The sequence below is a fragment of the Pelobates fuscus genome, chromosome 1 (assembly GCF_036172605.1).
Source record: "Pelobates fuscus isolate aPelFus1 chromosome 1, aPelFus1.pri, whole genome shotgun sequence".
In the NCBI taxonomy this organism is placed as follows: Eukaryota; Metazoa; Chordata; class Amphibia; order Anura; family Pelobatidae; genus Pelobates; species Pelobates fuscus.
The window spans coordinates 194,408,985-194,426,598 of NC_086317.1; positions in this window are offsets into that span (position 1 = coordinate 194,408,985).

Consider the following 17,614-nt stretch of genomic DNA (forward strand, 5'->3'; position numbering starts at 1 on the left):
CAGTGGCGGCTCTAGACTTTGTGAGGCCTTAGGCGAAACTCAAACATGAGGCCTCCACTAACATCTAAAGTTCAAAATAGGGTTTGCATTGTGTGTATAAGGTGCTGTTGCAGAGGGTGGTAGGGTGGCTGTGGCAGAGGGTGGTAGGGTGGCTGGGGCAGAGGGTGGTAGCGTGGCTGGGGCAGAGGGTGGTAGCGTGGCTGGGGCAGAGGGTGGTAAGGTGGCTGGGGCAGAGGGTGCTAAGGTGGCTGGGGCAGAGGGTGGTAGGAGGACAGTGACAGGGTAGTGGGGTGGTAGGAGGGCAGAGGGTGTTAGGGTGGCTGGGGCAGAGGCTGGTAGGGTTTCTGGGGCAGAGTTTGGTAGGGTGGCTGGGGCGGTAGGGTGGCTGGGGCAGAGGGTGGTAGGGTGGCTGGGGCAGAGGGTGGTAGGAGGACAGTGACAGGGTAGTGGGGTGGTAGGAGGGCAGAGGGTGGTAGGGTGGCTGGGGCAAAGGGTGGTAGGGTTTCTGGGGCAGAGGGTGGTAGGGTGGCTGGGGCGGTAGGGTGGCTGGGGCAGAGGGTGGAAGCATGGCTGGGGCAGAGGGTAGTAGCGTGGCTGGGGCAGAGGGTGGTAGCCTGGCTGGGGCAGAGGGTGGTAGAAGGACAGTGACAGGGTAGTGGGGTGGTAGGAAGGCAGAGGGTGGTAGGGTTTCTGGGGCAGAGGGTGGTAGGGTGGCTGGGGCAGTAGGGTGGCTGGGGCAGGAGGGTGGTGGGGTGGCTGGGGCAGAGGATGGCTGGGGCGGCTGTGGTGGGGTGGCTGGTGGGGTGGCTGGGGCAGAGGGTGGTGGGGTGGCTGGGGCAGAGGGTGGTGGGGTGGCTGTGGCTGGTGGGGTGGCTGGGGCAGAGGGTGGTGGGGTGGCTGTGGGTGGTGGGGTGGCTGGGGCAGAGCGTGGTGGGGTGGCTGTGGGTGGTGGGGTGGCTGGGGCAGAGGGTGGTGGGGTGGCTGGGGCAGAGGGTGGTGGGGTGGCTGTGGGTGGTGGGGTGGCTGGGGCAGAGGGTGGTAGCGTGGCTGGGGCAGAGGGTGGTAAGGTGGCTGGGGCAGAGGGTGCTAAGGTGGCTGGGGCAGAGGGTGGTAGGAGGACAGTGACAGGGTAGTGGGGTGGTAGGAGGGCACAGGGTGTTAGGGTGGCTGGGGCAGAGGCTGGTAGGGTTTCTGGGGCAGAGTTTGGTAGGGTGGCTGGGGCGGTAGGGTGGCTGGGGCAGAGGGTGGTAGGGTGGCTGGGGCAGAGGGTGGTAGGAGGACAGTGGCAGGGTAGTGGGGTGGTAGGAGGGCAGAGGGTGGTAGGGTGGCTGGGGCAAAGGGTGGTGGGGTTTCTGGGGCAGAGGGTGGTAGGGTGGCTGGGGCGGTAGGGTGGCTGGGGCAGAGGGTGGAAGCATGGCTGGGGCAGAGGGTAGTAGCGTGGCTGGGGCAGAGGGTGGTAGCCTGGCTGGGGCAGAGGGTGGTAGAAGGACAGTGACAGGGTAGTGGGGTGGTAGGAAGGCAGAGGGTGGTAGGGTTTCTGGGGCAGAGGGTGGTAGGGTGGCTGGGGCAGTAGGGTGGCTGGGGCAGGAGGGTGGTGGGGTGGCTGGGGCAGAGCGTGGTGGGGTGGCTGTGGGTGGTGGGGTGGCTGGGGCAGAGGGTGGTGGGGTGGCTGTGGGTGGTGGGGTGGCTGGGGCAGAGGGTGGTGGGGTGGCTGTGGGTGGTGGCAGGGCCGGCCTTAGGGGTGTGCGAGCTTTGCGGACGCACAGGGCGCCATGGTGCAGGGTCGCCCTGCGGCCGCATAGCTCACACGGCATGTCTGTTAGCCGCAATGCTAACAAGACATTTGCCTTGGGCGGCATTTTCCAGGGGGCGGCAAAAAAAGCCGCCCCCAAATGCCCAAGGCAAATGTCTTGTTAGCCTTGCGGCTAACAGACATGCCTGGCTGCTGGGCGGTCGGGCGGCGCTGGCTGGCGGCTGGCGAGGGAGCACTTCCTCTGAGCTGTATGCTCAGCTCCCTCGCGCGCTGCAGAGTGAGGCTGGGAGCCGTAATATGACGTCATATTCCAGCTCCCAGCCTCACTCTGCGGCGCGCGAGGGAGCTGAGCATACAGCTCAGAGGAAGTGCTCCCTCGCCAGCCGCCCGCCCAGCCCAGCAGCCACTGGACCACCAGGGAGGAAGAGACCCCCCCCCCAGCATTCCCAAAGGTAAGGCGGCTGGGGGGGGGGGTCTAAATAAATGTTAGAGGGTGGTGGGGTGGCTGGTGGGGTGGCTGGGGCAGAGGGTGGCTGTGGGTGGTGGGGTGGCTGGTGGGGTGGCTGGGGCAGAGGGTGGTGGGGTGGCTGGGGCAGAGGGTGGTGGGGTGGGGTGGCTGGTGGGGTGGCTGGGGCAGAGGGTGGTGGGGTGACTGTGGGTGGTGGGGTGGCTGCTGGGGTGGGCCGCGGTGACCAGGGGCCGAGGCCGGCAGGGAGGTCACAGGATCTCCCCTGCCGGTCTTTGCAGGGCCGGCACTATCCTATCGCCGGCCCCGCTGTATTCCATGGAGGGCCGGTGGGGAGATCAAGGATCTCCCTCACCGGCCCACCTGCAGTCCAACGCGGCCGCCGGCTGGGGAGGGAGGGAGGGAAGGAGCCAGCCTGCCAGCAGAGGAACCCGGCGGAGCTCTATCTTGCAGCTCCGCCGGGTTCCTCTCGCGAGATCCGGAGCGTTGCCATGGCAACGACCGGATCTCGCGAGAGTGAACTCTAGCCCGCAGGCTAGAGTTCACTCACCACTGGACCACCAGGGATGAAAGAGTGCCGGTCCCCCCCTCCCAGATACCACAATGCCGGTCCCCCCCTCCCAGGGTAAAAGGTAAGAAGGGAGGGGGGGACATAATGCCTTTTATTTTATTTGTTTATTTACACCCCACACACACACACACAATCCATTCTAACATTGATACACAGCAGCATTCTCACACCCATCACACTCAGCACTCTCACACCCATCACACACAGCACTATCACACACAGCACTCTCACACCCATCACAAACAGCACTCTCACAAACATCACACACAGCACTCTCACACACAGCACACTCAGCACTCTCACAAACCTCACACCCAGCACTCTCACACACAGCACACTCAGCACTCTCACACACATCACACACAGCACTCTCACAAACATCACACACATCACACACAGCACTCTCACAAACATCACACACAGCACTCTCACACACAGCACACTCAGCACTCTCACAAACATCACACTCAGCACTCTCACACCCATCACACTCAGCACTCTCACACACATCACACACCGCACACATCACACACAGCACCCCTCACACACAGCATCCATCACACACACACTCTCACACCCATCACACACACACACTCTCACACCCATCACACACAGCACTCTCACACCCATCACACTCAGCACTGCCACACACATCACACACATCACACACATCATACACAGCACTCCCACACTCAGCACTGTCACACACATCATACACAGTACTCACACACAGCACTGTCACACACATCATACACAGTACTCACACTCAGCACTCTCACACCCATCACACTCAGCACTCTCACACACATCACACACCGCACACATCACACACAGCACCCCTCACACACAGCATCCATCACACACACACTCTCACACCCATCACACACACACTCTCACACCCATCACACACAGCACTCTCACACCCATCACACTCAGCACTGTCACACACATCACACACATCACACACATCATACACAGCACTCCCACACTCAGCACTGTCACACACATCATACACAGTACTCACACACAGCACTGTCACACACATCATACACAGTACTCACACACAGCACTGTCACACACATCATACACAGCACTGTCACACACATCATACACAGCACTGTCACACACATCATACACAGCACTCTCACACACATCATACACAGCACTCCCACACTCAGCACTGTCACACACATCATACACAGTACTCACACACAGCACTGTCACACACATCATACACAGCACTGTCACACACATCATACACAGCACTGTCACACACATCATACACAGCATCCATCACACACATCACACACCGCACCCTCACACACAGCACTCTCACACACATCCCACACCGCACCCTCACACACCACACACATCCCACACAGCACCCCTCTCACACCCATCACACTCAGCACTGTCACACACATCACACACGGCACTCTCACACACATCAAACACGGCACTCTCACACACATCAAACACAGCACTCTCACACACATCATACACAGCACTCTCACACACAGAACTCTCACACACATCACACACAGAACTATCACACACAGAACTCTCACACACATCACACAACACCCCTCACACACACATACTGCACCCCTTAGATACACACTACTTCCAAATATATATATAGATATATCTACATATATATATATATATATATATATATATAGATAGATAGATAGATAGATAGATAGATATATCTATATATATATACATACATACATACATACATACGCACACAGCACCCCTCACACACATACTGCACCCCAAACACATTACATTCCAGACACACACTAGATCCCTTACCGAACTCTGGATCATATACACACACTAGATCCCTATTTACACTCTGAATCCGTTATAAATACGCACTCACTAGATCTCCTATACACATTCTGGGTCCTTCAAACACACACTAGACTATATATATATATATATATATATATATATATATATATATATATATATATATATATATATATATATATATATATATACACACACACACACACTAGATTCCTTGTAAGCAAACACATACTACACCCCTAAACACATACTTTCTACAAACACTACATCACCTATACACACACACACACTATAGCCTGTATGCACACACTTGCTACATCCCCTATACACACATTCTCTACTGCCCCTAGCCACATATGCATCACATTACACCACAAACACAACATGACTAAAACCAACCTTATTAGACAATACCACACCACAATCGGTTCTACACACTCTACACACACACAATACCACAAGCAGGCTCCAAACACATGCACAGTACTCTTTAATGGCATTTTTGTCTCCTGGTATCCATTTATAGAGACACCAGAGACAAATTGCAAGGAAACACAGTGCAAGCATGTTATTAAATTTGCTTGCGCTGTGCAGAACAAATACAGGGCTTTTTTCTCATGCTAGAGCTCTTCAGCAGAGCTCTGCGCATGGTCTGCCCTGGAAGAGCATTGAACCAACATGCTCACTTTGAGAGGGGGCGTGTTTGTCATTGGTGATGACAAAACACACCTCCTCTGCCCCGCCCCCTTCTTAGTGGGCCGCTGTGATAAAAAATGCCCGGGCCGAATTTTTCTCCCAGTCCGGCCCTGATCATAATTGTACAATATGTAAAACATGGATTAACACCAATGCATGATCTACGGTGTTTGATGTGTGATCCTGTTAAAACTTAAAGGGACACCATGTTTACCAAAACAACTTTAGCTTAATGAAGCAGTTTTGGTGTATAGATCATGCCCCTGCAGTCTCACTGCTCAATTCTCCATTTCTCTCGCAAGCTGCTATGTGCTGACACAATTCTACAGGATCTGTGGCCGTGTCATAATGTCAGGATTACTAATTGATCCAGCATGTAGGATTGTGTCACACTGCGGACTAATAGGTAACGTATTACCGGGCCTTAGAATGGCCGGACTTAACGTACCAAAGAATAGTCAGGAAACTTGCCGAGGTCAGGGGACACAGAATGGGACACAACAATAAGGGAAAGCCAGAAATCAGGGATACCAGAAAACAGGGAAGTAAAACGAAGCCAAAGTCAATAACCAGAAAATAAACGCTCAGGAACACACTCTCGGACAACCACTCAGGGCCATGAGGAAACGTAGAATTACGTTTAAATAAGCCATTAACAACATTGATTGGCCGAAATCGGCCTTTGACCCCAGGACGTGCGCGCGCGTCTCTTGTGTGACGTCACATGCACGCCGACATCGTCATTAACGTGGGCGGACGTGGGGCTATAATTGGGTGTGGATCCGCAGCGGCCCGCGTCCATTAACATGTTGAAGGAGTCAGTTATGCAGAAGCACGCCCGCTGAGCGCAAATGCCGCAAGGTGAAGAGGAATAAGTTACAGGGGGTCGCTGTTTTTTTTTTATACTGTACTTTTCAAAATAAACCTATGTTTCTATAAAAATTTAAGTTTTTGTTTTTTTGCAGCCCAAATAAACTTAAACCTTGTTTATTTGGCCCTTGCTAACCTTTGAGTTTGACATGCTTGTTCTACACTGATGAAACTTCACATTCCTGTTGTATACCAATGAATATGAATTTGGAATCCCTCATTAAAATTCAAGTAATTGCATTTTCTGAAGTGTTTTGTTAAAATATGTTTTTAATTCTTTAACAGAGTGACATCTGTATATAAAAACCTGACACTAAATAAGTGACCTTGTGTCCTATGTATATTCCTGTTTATGAATACCTTTCCAGACAAAACTTTATATTGGCCCTGAATATATTTCTATAACGCTATCATATCCCAAAGTTGCACAGCATATTCAAGGTGTGGTCCTACCAGTGATTATAAAAAGGCAAATAAATATTTTCATCCTGACAATTAATGCCCCTTTTTATACATGACAATCAATAACCTCTATGGTTATACGTTTTTTTTTGTTTTGATTTTTTATGTCCGACCCTGATTGTGAGCATAATATGTGTCCCTATTATCTTTGTTGATTTTAATCCTTCTAGTTTTTTCCCAAAGTGCATAGTTCCAAGTGGTTATACAGTGAGGTTAAAAAAGTTTTTGATCTCCTGCTGATTTCGAGCGTTTTCTCACTGACAAAGAAATGGTCAGTCTATTATTTTAATGGTAGATATATTATAACAGTGAGACACAGAATTTAAAAAATCCATAAAAACACATTTCAAAAAAGTTATGAATTGATTTAATTGTCAATGAGTGAAATAAATATTTGATCCCCTATAAATCAGCAAGATTTCTGGCTCCCAGGTGTCTTTTATACAGGTAACGAGCTGAGATTAGGAGCACTCTCATAATCTGTATAAAAGACACCTGTCCACAGAAACAATCAATCAATCAATCAATCAATCAGATTCCAAACTCTCCACCATGGCCAAGAACAAAGAGCTGTCCAAGGATGTCAGGGACAAGATTGTAGACCTACACAAGGCTGGAATGGGCTGAAAGACCATTGCCAAGCAGCTTGGTGAGAAGGTGACAACAGTTGGTGCGATTATTCGCAAATGGTAGAAACACAAATGAATTGTCAGTCTCCCTTGGTTTGGTGCTCCATGCAATATCTCACCTCGTGGAGTTTCAATGATCATGAGAACGGTGAGGCAAGAACTACACGTGAGGATCTTGTTAATGATCTCAAGGCAGCTGGGACCATAGTCACCAAAAAGAAAACAATTGGCAACACACTACGCCTGCAAGGTCCTCCTGCTCAAGAAAGCACATGTACAGGCCCGTCTGAAGTTTGCCAATGAACATCTGAATGATTCAGAGGAGAACTAGGTGAAAGTGTTGTGGTCAGATGAGACCAAAATTTAGCTCTTTGGCATCCACTCAACTTGCCGTGTTTAGAGGAATGCTGCCTATGACCGCAAGAACACCATCCCCACCGTCAAACATGGAGGTGGAAACATTATGCTTTGGGGGTGTTTTTCTGCTAAGGGGACAGGACAACTGCACCTCATCAAAGGGCCGTCAAATCTTGGGTGAGAACCTCCTTCCCTCAGCCATGGCATTGAAAATGGGTCGTGGATGGGGACTCCAGCATGACAATAATCCCAAACAGTGGCGGCTCTAGACTTTGTGAGGCCTTAGGCGAAACTCAAACATGAGGCCCCCACTAAAATCTAAAGTTCAAAATAGGGTTTGCATTGTGTGTATAAGGTGCTGTTGCAGAGGGTGGTAGGGTGGCTGTGGCAGAGGGTGGTAGCGTGGCTGGGGCAGAGGGTGGTAGCGTGGCTGGGGCAGAGGGTGGTAGCGTGGCTGGGGCAGAGGGTGGTAGCGTGGCTGGGGCAGAGGGTGGTAAGGTGGCTGGGGCAGAGGGTGGTAGGAGGACAGTGACAGGGTAGTGGGGTGGTAGGAGGGCAGAGGGTGTTAGGGTGGCTGGGGCAGAGGCTGGTAGGGTTTCTGGGGCAGAGTTTGGTAGGGTGGCTGGGGCGGTAGGGTGGCTGGGGCAGAGGGTGGTAGGGTGGCTGGGGCAGAGGGTGGTAGGAGGACAGTGACAGGGTAGTGGGGTGGTAGGAGGGCAGAGGGTGGTAGGGTGGCTGGGGCAAAGGGTGGTAGGGTTTCTGGGGCAGAGGGTGGTAGGGTGGCTGGGGCGGTAGGGTGGCTGGGGCAGAGGGTGGAAGCATGGCTGGGGCAGAGGGTAGTAGCGTGGCTGGGGCAGAGGGTGGTAGCCTGGCTGGGGCAGAGGGTGGTAGAAGGACAGTGACAGGGTAGTGGGGTGGTAGGAAGGCAGAGGGTGGTAGGGTTTCTGGGGCAGAGGGTGGTAGGGTGGCTGGGGCAGTAGGGTGGCTGGGGCAGGAGGGTGGTGGGGTGGCTGGGGCAGAGCGTGGTGGGGTGGCTGTGGGTGGTGGGGTGGCTGGGGCAGAGGGTGGTGGGGTGGCTGTGGGTGGTGGGGTGGCTGGGGCAGAGGGTGGTGGGGTGGCTGTGGGTGGTGGCAGGGCCGGCCTTAGGGGTGTGCGAGCTTTGCGGCCGCACAGGGCGCCATGGTGCAGGGTCGCCCTGCGGCCGCATAGCTCACACGGCATGTCTGTTAGCCGCAATGCTAACAAGACATTTGCCTTGGGCGGCATTTTCCAGGGGGCGGCAAAAAAAGCCGCCCCCAAATGCCCAAGGCAAATGTCTTGTTAGCCTTGCGGCTAACAGACATGCCTGGCTGCTGGGCGGTCGGGCGGCGCTGGCTGGCGGCTGGCGAGGGAGCACTTCCTCTGAGCTGTATGCTCAGCTCCCTCGCGCGCTGCAGAGTGAGGCTGGGAGCCGTAATATGACGTCATATTCCAGCTCCCAGCCTCACTCTGCGGCGCGCGAGGGAGCTGAGCATACAGCTCAGAGGAAGTGCTCCCTCGCCAGCCGCCCGCCCAGCCCAGCAGCCACTGGACCACCAGGGAGGAAGAGACCCCCCCCCCAGCATTCCCAAAGGTAAGGCGGCTGGGGGGGGGGGTCTGAATAAATGTTAGAGGGTGGTGGGGTGGCTGGTGGGGTGGCTGGGGCAGAGGGTGGCTGTGGGTGGTGGGGTGGCTGGTGGGGTGGCTGGGGCAGAGGGTGGTGGGGTGGCTGGGGCAGAGGGTGGTGGGGTGGGGTGGCTGGTGGGGTGGCTGGGGCAGAGGGTGGTGGGGTGACTGTGGGTGGTGGGGTGGCTGCTGGGGTGGGCCGCGGTGACCAGGGGCCGAGGCCGGCAGGGAGGTCACAGGATCTCCCCTGCCGGTCTTTGCAGGGCCGGCACTATCCTATCGCCGGCCCCGCTGTATTCCATGGAGGGCCGGTGGGGAGATCAAGGATCTCCCTCACCGGCCCACCTGCAGTCCAACGCGGCCGCCGGCTGGGGAGGGAGGGAGGGAAGGAGCCAGCCTGCCAGCAGAGGAACCCGGCGGAGCTCTATCTTGCAGCTCCGCCGGGTTCCTCTCGCGAGATCCGGAGCGTTGCCATGGCAACGACCGGATCTCGCGAGAGTGAACTCTAGCCCGCAGGCTAGAGTTCACTCACCACTGGACCACCAGGGATGAAAGAGTGCCGGTCCCCCCCTCCCAGATACCACAATGCCGGTCCCCCCCTCCCAGGGTAAAAGGTAAGAAGGGAGGGGGGGACATAATGCCTTTTATTTTATTTGTTTATTTACACCCCACACACACACACACAATCCATTCTAACATTGATACACAGCAGCATTCTCACACCCATCACACTCAGCACTCTCACACCCATCACACACAGCACTATCACACACAGCACTCTCACACCCATCACAAACAGCACTCTCACAAACATCACACACAGCACTCTCACACACAGCACACTCAGCACTCTCACAAACCTCACACCCAGCACTCTCACACACAGCACACTCAGCACTCTCACACACATCACACACAGCACTCTCACACACAGCACTCTCACAAACATCACACACAGCACTCTCACACACAGCACACTCAGCACTCTCACAAACATTACACTCAGCACTCTCACACCCATCACACTCAGCACTCTCACACACATCACACACCGCACACATCACACACAGCACCCCTCACACACAGCATCCATCACACACACACTCTCACACCCATCACACACACACTCTCACACCCATCACACACAGCACTCTCACACCCATCACACTCAGCACTGCCACACACATCACACACATCACACACATCATACACAGCACTCCCACACTCAGCACTGTCACACACATCATACACAGTACTCACACACAGCACTGTCACACACATCATACACAGTACTCACACTCAGCACTCTCACACCCATCACACTCAGCACTCTCACACACATCACACACCGCACACATCACACACAGCACCCCTCACACACAGCATCCATCACACACACACTCTCACACCCATCACACACACACTCTCACACCCATCACACACAGCACTCTCACACCCATCACACTCAGCACTGTCACACACATCACACACATCATACACAGCACTCCCACACTCAGCACTGTCACACACATCATACACAGTACTCACACACAGCACTGTCACACACATCATACACAGTACTCACACACAGCACTGTCACACACATCATACACAGCACTGTCACACACATCATACACAGCACTGTCACACACATCATACACAGCACTCTCACACACATCATACACAGCACTCCCACACTCAGCACTGTCACACACATCATACACAGTACTCACACACAGCACTGTCACACACATCATACACAGCACTGTCACACACATCATACACAGCACTGTCACACACATCATACACAGCATCCATCACACACATCACACACCGCACCCTCACACACAGCACTCTCACACACATCCCACACCGCACCCTCACACACCACACACAGCCCACACAGCACCCCTCTCACACCCATCACACTCAGCACTGTCACACACATCACACACGGCACTCTCACACACATCAAACACGGCACTCTCACACACATCAAACACAGCACTCTCACACACATCATACACAGCACTCTCACACACAGAACTCTCACACACATCACACACAGAACTATCACACACAGAACTCTCACACACATCACACAACACCCCTCACACACACATACTGCACCCCTTAGATACACACTACTTCCAAATATATATATAGATATATCTACATATATATATATATATATATATATATATATATATATATAGATAGATAGATAGATAGATATATCTATATATACATACATACATACATACATACGCACACAGCACCCCTCACACACATACTGCACCCCAAACACATTACATTCCAGACACACACTAGATCCCTTACCGAACTCTGGATCATATACACACACTAGATCCCTATTTACACTCTGAATCCGTTATAAATACGCACTCACTAGATCTCCTATACACATTCTGGGTCCTTCAAACACACACTAGACTATATATATATATATATATATATATATATATACACACACACACACACTAGATTCCTTGTAAGCAAACACATACTACACCCCTAAACACATACTTTCTACAAACACTACATCACCTATACACACACACACACTATAGCCTGTATGCACACACTTGCTACATCCCCTATACACACATTCTCTACTGCCCCTAGCCACATATGCATCACATTACACCACAAACACAACATGACTAAAACCAACCTTATTAGACAATACCACACCACAATCGGTTCTACACACTCTACACACACACAATACCACAAGCAGGCTCCAAACACATGCACAGTACTCTTTAATGGCATTTTTGTCTCCTGGTATCCATTTATAGAGACACCAGAGACAAATTGCAAGGAAACACAGTGCAAGCATGTTATTAAATTTGCTTGCGCTGTGCAGAACAAATACAGGGCTTTTTTCTCATGCTAGAGCTCTTCAGCAGAGCTCTGCGCATGGTCTGCCCTGGAAGAGCATTGAACCAACATGCTCACTTTGAGAGGGGGCGTGTTTGTCATTGGTGATGACAAAACACACCTCCTCTGCCCCGCCCCCTTCTTAGTGGGCCGCTGTGATAAAAAATGCCCGGGCCGAATTTTTCTCCCAGTCCGGCCCTGATCATAATTGTACAATATGTAAAACATGGATTAACACCAATGCATGATCTACGGTGTTTGATGTGTGATCCTGTTAAAACTTAAAGGGACACCATGTTTACCAAAACAACTTTAGCTTAATGAAGCAGTTTTGGTGTATAGATCATGCCCCTGCAGTCTCACTGCTCAATTCTCCATTTCTCTCGCAAGCTGCTATGTGCTGACACAATTCTACAGGATCTGTGGCCGTGTCATAATGTCAGGATTACTAATTGATCCAGCATGTAGGATTGTGTCACACTGCGGACTAATAGGTAACGTATTACCGGGCCTTAGAATGGCCGGACTTAACGTACCAAAGAATAGTCAGGAAACTTGCCGAGGTCAGGGGACACAGAATGGGACACAACAATAAGGGAAAGCCAGAAATCAGGGATACCAGAAAACAGGGAAGTAAAACGAAGCCAAAGTCAATAACCAGAAAATAAACGCTCAGGAACACACTCTCGGACAACCACTCAGGGCCATGAGGAAACGTAGAATTACGTTTAAATAAGCCATTAACAACATTGATTGGCCGAAATCGGCCTTTGACCCCAGGACGTGCGCGCGCGTCTCTTGTGTGACGTCACATGCACGCCGACATCGTCATTAACGTGGGCGGACGTGGGGCTATAATTGGGTGTGGATCCGCAGCGGCCCGCGTCCATTAACATGTTGAAGGAGTCAGTTATGCAGAAGCACGCCCGCTGAGCGCAAATGCCGCAAGGTGAAGAGGAATAAGTTACAGGGGGTCGCTGTTTTTTTTTTATACTGTACTTTTCAAAATAAACCTATGTTTCTATAAAAATTTAAGTTTTTGTTTTTTTGCAGCCCAAATAAACTTAAACCTTGTTTATTTGGCCCTTGCTAACCTTTGAGTTTGACATGCTTGTTCTACACTGATGAAACTTCACATTCCTGTTGTATACCAATGAATATGAATTTGGAATCCCTCATTAAAATTCAAGTAATTGCATTTTCTGAAGTGTTTTGTTAAAATATGTTTTTAATTCTTTAACAGAGTGACATCTGTATATAAAAACCTGACACTAAATAAGTGACCTTGTGTCCTATGTATATTCCTGTTTATGAATACCTTTCCAGACAAAACTTTATATTGGCCCTGAATATATTTCTATAACGCTATCATATCCCAAAGTTGCACAGCATATTCAAGGTGTGGTCCTACCAGTGATTATAAAAAGGCAAATAAATATTTTCATCCTGACAATTAATGCCCCTTTTTATACATGACAATCAATAACCTCTATGGTTATACGTTTTTTTTTGTTTTGATTTTTTATGTCCGACCCTGATTGTGAGCATAATATGTGTCCCTATTATCTTTGTTGATTTTAATCCTTCTAGTTTTTTCCCAAAGTGCATAGTTCCAAGTGGTTATACAGTGAGGTTAAAAAAGTTTTTGATCTCCTGCTGATTTCGAGCGTTTTCTCACTGACAAAGAAATGGTCAGTCTATTATTTTAATGGTAGATATATTATAACAGTGAGACACAGAATTTAAAAAATCCATAAAAACGCATTTCAAAAAAGTTATGAATTGATTTAATTGTCAATGAGTGAAATAAATATTTGATCCCCTATAAATCAGCAAGATTTCTGGCTCCCAGGTGTCTTTTATACAGGTAACGAGCTGAGATTAGGAGCACTCTCATAATCTGTATAAAAGACACCTGTCCACAGAAACAATCAATCAATCAATCAATCAATCAATCAGATTCCAAACTCTCCACCATGGCCAAGAACAAAGAGCTGTCCAAGGATGTCAGGGACAAGATTGTAGACCTACACAAGGCTGGAATGGGCTGAAAGACCATTGCCAAGCAGCTTGGTGAGAAGGTGACAACAGTTGGTGCGATTATTCGCAAATGGTAGAAACACAAATGAATTGTCAGTCTCCCTTGGTTTGGTGCTCCATGCAATATCTCACCTCGTGGAGTTTCAATGATCATGAGAACGGTGAGGCAAGAACTACACGTGAGGATCTTGTTAATGATCTCAAGGCAGCTGGGACCATAGTCACCAAAAAGAAAACAATTGGCAACACACTACGCCTGCAAGGTCCTCCTGCTCAAGAAAGCACATGTACAGGCCCGTCTGAAGTTTGCCAATGAACATCTGAATGATTCAGAGGAGAACTAGGTGAAAGTGTTGTGGTCAGATGAGACCAAAATTTAGCTCTTTGGCATCCACTCAACTTGCCGTGTTTAGAGGAATGCTGCCTATGACCGCAAGAACACCATCCCCACCGTCAAACATGGAGGTGGAAACATTATGCTTTGGGGGTGTTTTTCTGCTAAGGGGACAGGACAACTGCACCTCATCAAAGGGCCGTCAAATCTTGGGTGAGAACCTCCTTCCCTCAGCCATGGCATTGAAAATGGGTCGTGGATGGGGACTCCAGCATGACAATAATCCCAAACAGTGGCGGCTCTAGACTTTGTGAGGCCTTAGGCGAAACTCAAACATGAGGCCCCCACTAAAATCTAAAGTTCAAAATAGGGTTTGCATTGTGTGTATAAGGTGCTGTTGCAGAGGGTGGTAGGGTGGCTGTGGCAGAGGGTGGTAGCGTGGCTGGGGCAGAGGGTGGTAGCGTGGCTGGGGCAGAGGGTGGTAGCGTGGCTGGGGCAGAGGGTGGTAGCGTGGCTGGGGCAGAGGGTGGTAGCGTGGCTGGGGCAGAGGGTGGTAAGGTGGCTGGGGCAGAGGGTGCTAAGGTGGCTGGGGCAGAGGGTGGTAGGAGGACAGTGACAGGGTAGTGGGGTGGTAGGAGGGCAGAGGGTGTTAGGGTGGCTGGGGCAGAGGCTGGTAGGGTTTCTGGGGCAGAGTTTGGTAGGGTGGCTGGGGCGGTAGGGTGGCTGGGGCAGAGGGTGGTAGGGTGGCTGGGGCAGAGGGTGGTAGGAGGACAGTGACAGGGTAGTGGGGTGGTAGGAGGGCAGAGGGTGGTAGGGTGGCTGGGGCAAAGGGTGGTAGGGTTTCTGGGGCAGAGGGTGGTAGGGTGGCTGGGGCGGTAGGGTGGCTGGGGCAGAGGGTGGAAGCATGGCTGGGGCAGAGGGTAGTAGCGTGGCTGGGGCAGAGGGTGGTAGCCTGGCTGGGGCAGAGGGTGGTAGAAGGACAGTGACAGGGTAGTGGGGTGGTAGGAAGGCAGAGGGTGGTAGGGTTTCTGGGGCAGAGGGTGGTAGGGTGGCTGGGGCAGTAGGGTGGCTGGGGCAGGAGGGTGGTGGGGTGGCTGGGGCAGAGGATGGCTGGGGCGGCTGTGGGTGGCTGTGGTGGGGTGGCTGGTGGGGTGGCTGGGGCAGAGGGTGGTGGGGTGGCTGTGGCTGGTGGGGTGGCTGGGGCAGAGGGTGGTGGGGTGGCTGTGGGTGGTGGGGTGGCTGGGGCAGAGCGTGGTGGGGTGGCTGTGGGTGGTGGGGTGGCTGGTGGGGTGGCTGGGGCAGAGGGTGGTGGGGTGGCTGGGGCAGAGGGTGGTGGGGTGGCTGTGGGTGGTGGGGTGGCTGGGGCAGAGGGTGGTAGCGTGGCTGGGGCAGAGGGTGGTAAGGTGGCTGGGGCAGAGGGTGCTAAGGTGGCTGGGGCAGAGGGTGGTAGGAGGACAGTGACAGGGTAGTGGGGTGGTAGGAGGGCAGAGGGTGTTAGGGTGGCTGGGGCAGAGGCTGGTAGGGTTTCTGGGGCAGAGTTTGGTAGGGTGGCTGGGGCGGTAGGGTGGCTGGGGCAGAGGGTGGTAGGGTGGCTGGGGCAGAGGGTGGTAGGAGGACAGTGGCAGGGTAGTGGGGTGGTAGGAGGGCAGAGGGTGGTAGGGTGGCTGGGGCAAAGGGTGGTGGGGTTTCTGGGGCAGAGGGTGGTAGGGTGGCTGGGGCGGTAGGGTGGCTGGGGCAGAGGGTGGAAGCATGGCTGGGGCAGAGGGTGGTAGAAGGACAGTGACAGGGTAGTGGGGTGGTAGGAAGGCAGAGGGTGGTAGGGTTTCTGGGGCAGAGGGTGGTAGGGTGGCTGGGGCAGTAGGGTGGCTGGGGCAGGAGGGTGGTGGGGTGGCTGGGGCAGAGGGTGGCTGGGGCGGCTGTGGTGGGGTGGCTGGTGGGGTGGCTGGGGCAGAGGGTGGTGGGGTGGCTGGGGCAGAGGGTGGTGGGGTGGCTGTGGCTGGTGGGGTGGCTGGGGCAGAGGGTGGTGGGGTGGCTGTGGGTGGTGGGGTGGCTGGGGCAGAGCGTGGTGGGGTGGCTGTGGGTGGTGGGGTGGCTGGGGCAGAGGGTGGTGGGGTGGCTGGGGCAGAGGGTGGTGGGGTGGCTGTGGGTGGTGGGGTGGCTGGGGCAGAGGGTGGTGGGGTGGCTGGGACAGAGGGTGGTGGGGTGGCTGTGGGTGGTGGCAGGGCCGGCCTTAGGGGTGTGCGAGCTTTGCGGCCGCACAGGGCGCCATGGTGCAGGGTCGCCCTGCGGCCGCATAGCTCACACGGCATGTCTGTTAGCCGCAATGCTAACAAGACATTTGCCTTGGGCGGCATTTTCCAAATGCCCAAGGCAAATGTCTTGTTAGCCTTGCGGCTAACAGACATGCCTGGCTGCTGGGCGGTCGGGCGGCGCTGGCTGGCGGCTGGCGAGGGAGCACTTCCTCTGAGCTGTATGCTCAGCTCCCTCGCGCGCTGCAGAGTGAGGCTGGGAGCCGTAATATGACGTCATATTCCGGCTCCCAGCCTCACTCTGCGGCGCGCGAGGGAGCTGAGCATACAGCTCAGAGGAAGTGCTCCCTCGCCAGCCGCCCGCCCAGCCCAGCAGCCACTAAATAAATGTTAGAGGGTGGTGGGGTGGCTGTGGGTGGTGGGGTGGCTGGTGGGGTGGCTGGGACAGAGGGTGGCTGTGGGTGGTGGGGTGGCTGGTGGGGTGGCTGGGGCAGAGGGTGGTGGGGTGGCTGGGGCAGAGGGTGGTGGGGTGGGGTGGCTGGTGTGGTGGCTGGGGCAGAGGGTGGTGGGGTGACTGTGGGTGGTGGGGTGGCTGCTGGGGTGGCTGGGGCAGAGCGTGGTGGGGTGGCTGGGGCAGAGGGTGGTGGGGTGACTGTGGGTGGTGGGGTGGCTGCTGGGGTGGCTGGGGCAGAGCGTGGTGGCTGGGGCAGAGGGTGGTGGGGTAGCTGTGGGTGGTGGGGCAGAGGTTGGTGGGGTGGGTGGTGGGGTGGCTGTGGGTGGCTGGGGCAGAGGTGGCGGGGTGGGTGGTGGGGTGGCTGGGG